The 9,506-nt window shown below is 54.0% G+C and overlaps 1 protein-coding gene across 13 annotated transcripts in view; it reads right to left on the reverse strand.

Annotated features, from left to right (window-relative positions):
• The window catches only part of EXD3 (exonuclease 3'-5' domain containing 3), a 291,634-nt gene that overhangs the window by 85,810 nt on the left and 196,318 nt on the right, over positions 1-9,506 (reverse strand). The gene's annotated exons all lie outside the window — the stretch shown is intronic.

Raw genomic sequence — 9,506 nt, forward strand, 5'->3', positions numbered from 1 at the left:
TGGACATCGGGCAGCCTGCGGGGAGAGAATGCCCCGTCAGGGCGGAGGCAGAGTCCCGGAGGCTCCGCCGAGGCCAGAAGGAAACCTGCAGCTCCCTGCTAAGGTCGATACGAGGCTCTGACTCACCCAGGCAGCGCTGCACAAACAGGCCCTGCAAGTGAAACGTCCTCGCAGACCGTCCCCCGAAGTCCATAATGAGATGCACTGCGAACAGCTCGACGCTACGACGCTACGTGTGCTTTGGGGTTGATGTTCTGCATTTCTCCTGGTCCTTAACCTGAGCTAAAACATGCTGTGCTATTGCTGTAGGTCCAACCATAGAGATAAGACCATCCAACCCACACCTCACGGACATACATTTCTTCTACAAACTCCTGGCAAAGCCTACGTGCTGCCCCACCATGCCCACGCATGACGGCTGTCCCTCCCCATTGCCCTCACAACTGGGTGACGGCAGGTGGCAATGGGGACAGGCCATGGTGCAACACGCTCTGCACCACCAAACACGGTCTTCTGAGCCTCCAGGCTCTCAGCAGCACTTCCACCGCCATCACATGTATCTTAAGCAAATCTAGAGGAGAAACCCTTGCAGCTGTCCTCCAGGCTTTGCAAGAGCCTTCTGAAACCCACCTTGGTCAGATGAAGCACAGACTGGGCAGGGTTTGTAGCCCCAGCCAGCACAAGTCATGGACGCTGCTCTTTGTCAGCTCACCTGGCAAAGCAAGCAATGCTTCAAACCCACGCGCAGTGACCAGCACACAGCTTGCAAAGGGCCTTCAGGAGCACATCTGAGCAGCAAAGATTTTTCGCATTACCTTCTTGAAATAACCTTGGCTATGGTCTTGCCTATGAACATGCTCGATCCTTAATGGTATGTTTCAGCTTCAAAAAAGGGGCCTGAATGAGGATGTCCTAAAAAGAGGCATCTTTCAGGCTTTACACTGATGTTTTCTCTGCCAAGTGGTCCAGCTGCTGGATTCTGAACTGAAAATATGCTGTTACCATCTCCTATCATGACCACCTACCTGGAACTCAATGCAACTTCACAAATAATGGTCAGGGAATGCTCTGGGGACAGCTATTTGGCCTCAAATGGGGCAGGAGTTGTTTGAGAATCGAAAAAGCAATGCCAAGGCAATGTATGAGTCATAAAACCTGCAGCAAGGTCTGCTAGGGTTTAAGGTTTCTCATTACTGACAGCTCCACAGCAGCAAGGTCGTCTTCTGCCAGATCAGTTCCTTGACCATATTCTCAAAACAGGAGATACAACCTGCTCCTGAGCAGCCACTGTATCCACCTACCATGCTCCTTAGACAGATCTGCAATAAAATGCCCAAGATTTTACCCAATTCTAACAGGAATGGCTTCCCAAAGTTGTTCCTAACCAGCTTCATGACAGCTGTGCCAGGATCTGCCAGCCGAGGCCGTGGCAGCAGCACACACCGTTCATTCCTCACTCAGTCCCGCAGAGCGCAGGCAGGGCAGGCAGGGCAGGCAGGGCAGGCTCTGTGTCCTGGCCCGGGGGCTGTCCCCGGGAAATCCGGCACTGCCCCGCAGGGCGGCCGCTCGGCTCGGCTGGGCTCCGCTCACCCGCGGGCACGGAAGCGGCTGCGAATGGGGACCCAGGGTCCCGGGAGCAGCAATCAGGGAAGGAAGCACCAGGCCCGGGACACTTGCAGATGAGACAGGAAGGGATTACACATATCCCACCGATCCAAACATGTGTCCCCCTTGAACAAAGCTATTCCTGCCTCTCCACGCAGCCGGGGCTGGGAACGGGCTCCCAGCTGCTCTGGGAACGCCGCGGATCACTTTCCTTTCCCACTGTCAGCACCTGCTTAGAGGTTACTTCCTATGACCTTCAGGGTAACCCCGTATCACGGTTTTACTGCCCTGAGAAAGAGATGGGGATGATAAACCAGGGCGAAGACGAGGAGCCCCTTCCCTCCCCCTTGCGATCCCTCCAGCCCCAGCGGACACACAGCCTTCCCGAGCGCCCGGGGTCTGTGCCGCGGAGCCGAGTCCCCTGAGGGCAGCCTGCGTGCACTCTCTCCCATCAAGCTAGAGACCAAGGCAGGAATAATATGAACATATATTTTTAGCAGCAGCGAATTATTTCTCTTACAGAAGGAATATTTCCATGCTGGGCTTTTTCCCTTCCCTTATCACAGATTGTATATTTAGAGCGTGAGAACTCTACCTCGCACAAACAAATGTTGCCAGGCCCCCGTGCTTGGTGAGGGATCTGCTTCTGGCCTCTCCAACGTGCCCCTTTTTTGGACACCCCCCCCTCCATCATTGCTCCACAAGTGGGAACTGTCAAAGGGATTGCTGAGTTTGGGAGATTCTGTAGAAAGGAAAGGAAAATGCACTCCAGAGAGTTATCCATCAGCACGTTTGTTACATCGTAGCTGCAGGCAGCTGAGCTGTAGGAAACCCAGGGCAGCCCCCAAGCCCTGCTGCCGCGACAAGCAGCTCCTCCAGCACGAGCTCCACCGCTTCCCCTCTGGCTGCAGGTGCAAGCAGGGAGCCCAAGGGACGGCTGGAACAGTTGGGGACGTGTCCAGGGTGATCTGAATGCTAAAACACATCATACTTGCCAGCAGAGAGTCTCACCCAAAGAGTGGGTTTACAGCCCGTGCTGTACAAAGCCCGTGAATGAAAGGTCACGGGTGCTTAAACCCCCTTCCCACCATGTATGCAAGTGCCAGGTTAATGGAGTGGGACATCAGGCTCCTGTAGCCTCTTGTTTTCACTCTGCCTTCCCATCCCTCTTGCACACTGGAGGCTGTGCAGCCCTGCCCTGCCTCCCTGCCCGCCTGGCCGCTGCTGGGAGCTGCTCTCTGGCAGGGAAGCCGTGGCCAGCCGGGCAGCCCTGGATCGTGGCTATGGAGGCTTCTCATTCCTAGAGAGGAGGCTGATTTCACAGGCTGACCGTGGCAAACGTCTCTGCGATTTCTGTAGTTTGTCATGGATGAGCCGTTAGGAACCGCTGGATCTGCGTGCCCTGCTCCACCAGGGAAGTGAGACGGCACGATTCCTCCTGGCCAACCAGGCCCAAACACTCCCCGTGGCCCCTCTAATGCAGATTTAACGCATTTCAAACAAAAATGCATCAAATGCCTTATTTCCACACCGAACATGGGGATTTCACGGTCTGGGTGACTTTCATGACATCGAGATTGATATGGACTCTTAATCATAGGTAACAGTTGCTGGATGAAGCCCCAGGGCGAGGGCTTGGTGTCCCAGATGCCCGCCTGTGTTTGCTCCTCTCAGCTTTGCTCTGTTTGTTTTCCCCACACCTCTGCACGGGGCACCCGCCCTCCCACCGAGAATGAAATGTCAAGTCATTGGGCTTTTTGCAAATCACAGCACCGTGCCTTTTGACCTGCACCAAGAGAACTACACTGGCAGCATGGGAACGGAAACGAACCCGACTGGTTAAATGCTCATAATTTGTGGTCAGAGGCAGCGCCGTACAGGCAAAGCTTGCAACGAGCGGCTTACACATTCAGGAGCTCCCACAGAAGTACATGCACAGCTGTTTCACAGGAGAAAAAGCGATGCACACTGAGTCAAGGTGGGTTTTGCTCGCAGTCAGACATCCAGGCTCTTGGTGCCAGCCTGTGCATCTGCTGGTGCAACATCCCAAGGCCCACCCAGCACGGAGCAGGCCGGGAGCGTGGCGGGCAAGGGAGGCAAGGCTCAGGCTGGCTGTGAATCCTGTCTCCCATGTGAAGTTTGGAAGGTTTATGCATCCCCACCTGTACACACTGGTTTTCCTACTCTGTCCAGTGCATACTTGAGCATTCAAGAAAAGAATGGCTTATCTGGGCATGTTAGTGCTCCCATTCTTAATCTTCTTGATCTGAATTTCCACCAATTGACAGGGATTTTCCCAGCTATGAGTTTTCCCATTGCAATCAGAAACAGCTGCAAATGTGTCACCTCCAAACTCAGATCCTGACCCTGCATGTCCTTGACGCCTGTCTCCAGAGGATGTTCCCACCTACCTGCAGACCCAGTGGTGGCAAGATGGGCAGGGCTCTGGCCTGCCCCATGCATCACCACAGTTCTCAAATCAGGTCACCCACCAGCTCTTTTATTTCTGTTAATGGTCTATGGGTGCAGCTGAGAAAGCATTAGAGGAGTTTCCACACTCGGCAGATGGGCTGGGGCTGTGGCAAGGCTCACAGTCTCTCCCATTGCTGACTTGGAAGAGGGGAAGAGCAACTAGAGACAGCAGAGCCAGTCTGTAAGCTGCAGCAAGGAGCCCCAGACTTCATTCAGTCACCTCTAAGGTTGAGCACGGGCTCAGTCCTGAAGAGACCACACCAGACTCCTCTCCAGTTTTCCTCTCAGTAATCTGACCATTGCTCTCAGAGGCACTGGCCCAAAGAGGAGGGCTGGAGCCCTTTCCCTAACCCGGCTCCATTGAACATCCTGATTTCCACCACCCTGCTAGGTTAGGGCCAGCTCTACACCCACTGCAGAGCTCCCCTTGCCACATACTGATGGCCTGAAGCACCTCTGATCCCTTCACCTGGGGAGGATCCAGTGGAGAAAACCTTGAAGAGCTGAGTCTCACCTCACCTATCCACCCAGTGCCTCCCTGGAGGCAAAACAATGTGGGATGGAGGAGATCGACAGCTCACAGTGCAAACCTCCCACCCCCAAAGGTCCTCTCCAGCTTGTCCCACCTCTGAGCTGGCACAAACCTTCCTCTGTTGTTTCTCCCCCCATGGCTGCAGGCAGGCAGGTTAGCACAGCCTGGGCACAGGAGATGCTCTAGGTGAAGCTGGTCACACATCACAGGGCCTGAAAAGGCACAGCCCAGATGCAGGAGGTGGCATCCCACCTCCCCACAGAGCTCAGACTTCTGCCCTGGCTTGTGCATAGGCTCAGGCATTTCTGGAGAGATGACAGATGTGTCTGGGGGCTTGGGGGAGCTCTGCATGCAGTGATCAGAGCAAACAGGCTGTAGCAGTGACAAGAGCATTTGTCAGGAGGCCCAGGAGCTGCCTCATGGAGGGAGAGGTCTCCATCAGCCCCAGAAGCCACCCGGCGCGGGGAGCCGGTGCCTGGCGCAGCCCTCTGGGAGAGGGTCAGCAGGCGGGAGGAAAATAGAGGAGCAAAGGACAGTTCTCTGCCAAGACTCGTTTCTCCCATGCATGGGGCCAAGATCGGTTGCAATGATATCAGACCCACGTACTGTTTGGAGTTGGCTCGTCTCTGCAGGACACAAACTCTCTGGCACGGAGCTGCGCTGCGCGAGGCTGAGCCCAGAAGCTGAGCTGCACCATGTGAACCACTACGAGTAGAAACGAAATCCCATTGAAATGGGAGCACATTCGACACAGTGTTCAGAGCACAGCTATCCTAGAGCCAAGCTGGCAGCGGGAAGAACAAGCACTGGTTTCTCTCACCTGCTCACCAAACACACAGTGAACACTGCTTGCTGTGGCTCTCTCTCTCGGAGGAGCCCAAGGAACACGGGACAGGCAGAGACGGGCACTGCCTGCTGCTGGAAGCCTGAAGTTATTGGGGGAAAGTAGGAGGCTGGAAAGCTAGAAACCATTTGCACGTGTTTCTCATGACCAGGATTTCTGAGAAAAGTGGTCTGAAAAGGACCAACGGGCTAAAACTCAAACCCTGGCTTCTTCCTGGCAGAGGGATCTATACAATTTGGGCTCCATACCAGCAGTGCGTGGCCCGGGCTGGGCCAGCTGGCAGGACCGTGGGTGAGGGACCAGTGGCTGCCAGAGAAGCCCAGGGCCAGGCAGATATTTCAGGAACCAAGGAACCCTGGCTGCTCCTGGCTGAATACCTTAGTCCAGAAAAATACTTCAGATGGGGGTGGGTGGGGGGAAGCAAGAAGTATCAGCCAAAAAGCTGCAAGGGAAAGCAGATGCATGTTTGGGGCAGTATTTGAATCGAAAAACCAGACAGTGGGAGTGTGAAAATGAGATTTCCAGACGCTCCTCTTCTGTGTGACCAGATGACTGGCTACAGGAACACACCATTTGATACTGGGAGATGCATGTCCATGCACATCATTCACTGGGTATTTCCAAAATTGCTGTCTGCCCAGTCCCTGCATGAAGGAAACGTCCTTTCCACTGGCACCGCTCTGCCTTTGTTATCTTCTTATTGTGGTGTTACCACCCCAAAATATTTTAGGCCCTTGGGAAGGCAATCCCTGGGCATGTGCTCCAAGAGCCAGGAGGAACAGCAAGTTTTCCCATAGGGGCCATGTCCCCATGTTGCTGTGGTCACTACTGAGAGGCACAAAGAGACCTGAAACACCCAGCAGAACCACTCAAAGGTTAAACCTGAAGGTTGGGGTGAAGACTTCACCCACTGAGAAACAAAGGGAGTGTTTTGCACCATGCCTGTTGCTTGAGCCGCCCTACTCCCTTGTGCAGGCAGAGCTGGTGTCAAAATTCCTGGTGTGAAGGAGAGAAGAGTCCAGTCCATCCCGCCACCGCTCTGTCACCCGTGGAGCAGTTATGCTGAGAAGGGGGCAGGAGCAGGATGGATGCGGCGCTGAGCAAGGAGGATGTGGGGAGAGCTACCGTTCGGCTGTCTTGAGGCTCAGTGACGCAGCTGCAATCCAGCAGCTGCAACACAAACCATCTGCCTGTGTGCTGGGCTGGACAAGCGGGAAGACAGCAGGAAGGATTTCCAGCATGAGAGGGCTGCAAGGGAGGCAGGGTCTCCCGTGAGACAGATGGAGAGGAGTGTGGTGGGAGGTTTTCCTGCAATAACCATCCCTGCTGGGCTTGGGTTATCCTGTAGTGGAGAATGGAGAGGTAGGAAGGTGGGGTCAAGTCCTCTGTGAAGAGAGTTCAGAAAGGGTCTAGACAGAGGAATGAAGGCATTAAGAGATAAGAAACATCCCCTGCAAACAGTCCCTGGCAAGTCTTTGGTGGCACCTTCTGCCACCCAGCCCATAGGAAGCCTCTGGGCAGTCTGCTCTCACAGAGGGGAGGGGAAAGCTTAATTCAACCGAAAATAAGCAGCTGTGTTCAGAAGCACCTCTGGGTTTGCATGGATCTTGGGTTCACTTATAGACTGCATAATTGCTCTGCCTACAGATGATCTTTCCTTGCTCGGTATCTGTTGTTTCACTGCTACCATGGCAGCAGTTTGATGGATGAATTTAAGGGTCACATCCAGTAGTTTTGTTCTGGATTCTCGCTGCCGCACCACTAGATCCTCGCTGACATGCAAGTCAGGAAAATCCCATGCAGTCTTCAGCACATGAGACTTCACGGGGAAGGCCACCAAGGGACTATTCTCTTTCTGAAAGGATGAGAAACTCATTACCACCACAGATGGCCCAGCTCTTCCAGGCCCCTTGCCTAAAATGCCAGTCCAGCAAAGGCCACAGGCTTTATAAGATTACAGCTACTCGAAGTTTATGAGGTTACATAAAACATTTACGGTGGGTGTATTAGTAACACAGTGGCCTCTGTTTACGGCTGGTGCATGCCCGCTGCAAAGCAGGGGTGACCCCAAGGCTTAGCTGGAGCCCATGTGCTGGTATTTGGATCGCTTCCATCAGCATTAACAGCTGGGCTCCAAGGAGCGGCCAGGGGCAGCTCAGATGTCATTTCTCCACGCCAGCACCCACCCACGGGCTGCTGCGATGTGCCGAGGGCCCCAGGCAGCCCAGCACCGCGAAGGACCGGTCCCAATCAGGACTCTCCACCGTGCTTGTGCTTTCTGGTAGCTCACAGGAGGTGAGACCTCTGAGCTGGCTGTGGTTTTCCAAGCTCTCTCCTCCTAAGTGTTATGCCCAGCACCGTACTTCTAGCCTCCATCACCTCGCATTGCAACGAGCCTCCTTTAAGCAGAAGAAAAATCAAAGGGTCAGATGGGTAAGGAGAGACATTTTGGAAGGCAAGGACCAGCCTGTACATCTGGGAGTGGGGAGGAGGCGGCAGCAGGAGCCTGCCCAGCCCAGCAAGTCCCTGAGCGTGGTGGGGCAGGGTGTCTGCTCAGCCCCCCCTTTGCTCAGGGAGAGGGAACAACAACAGGAAGAGAAGAGAACTTGCTCAGACAAAAGATAAACAGACCAGCTAGATAGCAAAGCCAGGAGTTGCTAATTAACCTCAAATTGCTTTGGAAAGGACTCCAAGTGGAGCGTTCCCTTCTGAAATGTGAGCAGGCAGAGCTGTCCCACAACATCTGCTGCCGTGGTCCTGCTCTGCGTGCCTGCGCTGCAGCTGTGGCTCCCGCGGTAGGTTTTCACCCAGCTAAGTCCTGTGCTGTCCTGGGTGTGAAAGCAGGGGCGAGCAACGCAAAACAGAGCTGCACCTTGCTCTTCACTCAGCCTAAACCTTGTTTGGGTTCAACAACGATGGGCTGGAGCCCTTTATGACTCCCACCAGCAGCAGAGACCCTCGCCCTGCACTCCCACCGGTACTGTGCTGAGTGCTGGCAGAAGATGAGTGCTTGTGGAAGGAGCTGTGTGCATCTAACCAGAGCTCGGAGCAGCAACACACCCTGAGCAAACCTCAGAGTGGCAGCGCACCCTGAGCAAATCTGTGCTGCAGCACTGCTAAACCCAGCAGGAGTTCAGTTAATAAATAAAGCCCTTGCCCCTGCTGAGCGTATGTCATATGCTGCACGATAAGGGGGGTTACAGAAGGAGGCTGAAGCACAGTTCCCTCAGGCAAAGGAAATAAATGAGAGAGAAAAATTAAACTGATTGCTCAAACCCAAGTCCCAGTCAGGAACAATCTGGGCTCCTTAGAGCAGGAAATGACACTCAGCTGAGCATCTGCGTGCATGTCAGGACAGATTAGGAGCCTGTCAGGAGCTCGACATCAGCTTTACAAGGTGATTATGTGCAAGAGGGCTATGGTGGGGCTCTGGACACCACAAGCACCATCACAAGCTCTGCAGCCCCAGAGCATCTGCCACTATCTTGCAATACAACATTTCTTCTCTTTCCACCAATTGTCCTCAAAAAATGATGCCAGGCTGAGATGTCGAATTTGGCTGAAAATCAGGACAGGTTTTCAGGCGCAGCATCTGGTGAAGAGCGGGGATGCGGCACCCCTGCTCTGCCCATGAAGTGCCAGGCTGCCTCTGCTCCTGCCAGGTCCAGTTGTATTTGAGGGGCATGGGGCAATTCTCATCCTGCATTAATCGAGAAGACGTTTTGGCACCAGCTTTATGGAAATAGGCCTGGCTCTAACACTTCAGCAGTCCGGTGGTCTAGACTTGCAAACACATTAAGATTCTGTGTTGTCCCAGTATTTTCGGATTAGGAAGGGCTACAGATAAAGCCATCATCGGCAGACGGGTATCCCAGCCCTCAGTTTTCACCATGCAGAGTTACTGGACTGTAGGAAGATAACACTTTCGGATCCAGAAATGCTCCTGTGGGTTATCCTGTGCTGCTATATCTATCACACAGGCTGCTGAATCTCTAGTGTTCAACCAGGTGACGTGCAATTGCAGGAGAGCAACATCCACACAAAGCTCAGCTC

This window comes from Falco punctatus (assembly GCF_963210335.1).
Source record: "Falco punctatus genome assembly, chromosome: 9".
Taxonomy (NCBI): domain Eukaryota; kingdom Metazoa; phylum Chordata; class Aves; order Falconiformes; family Falconidae; genus Falco; species Falco punctatus.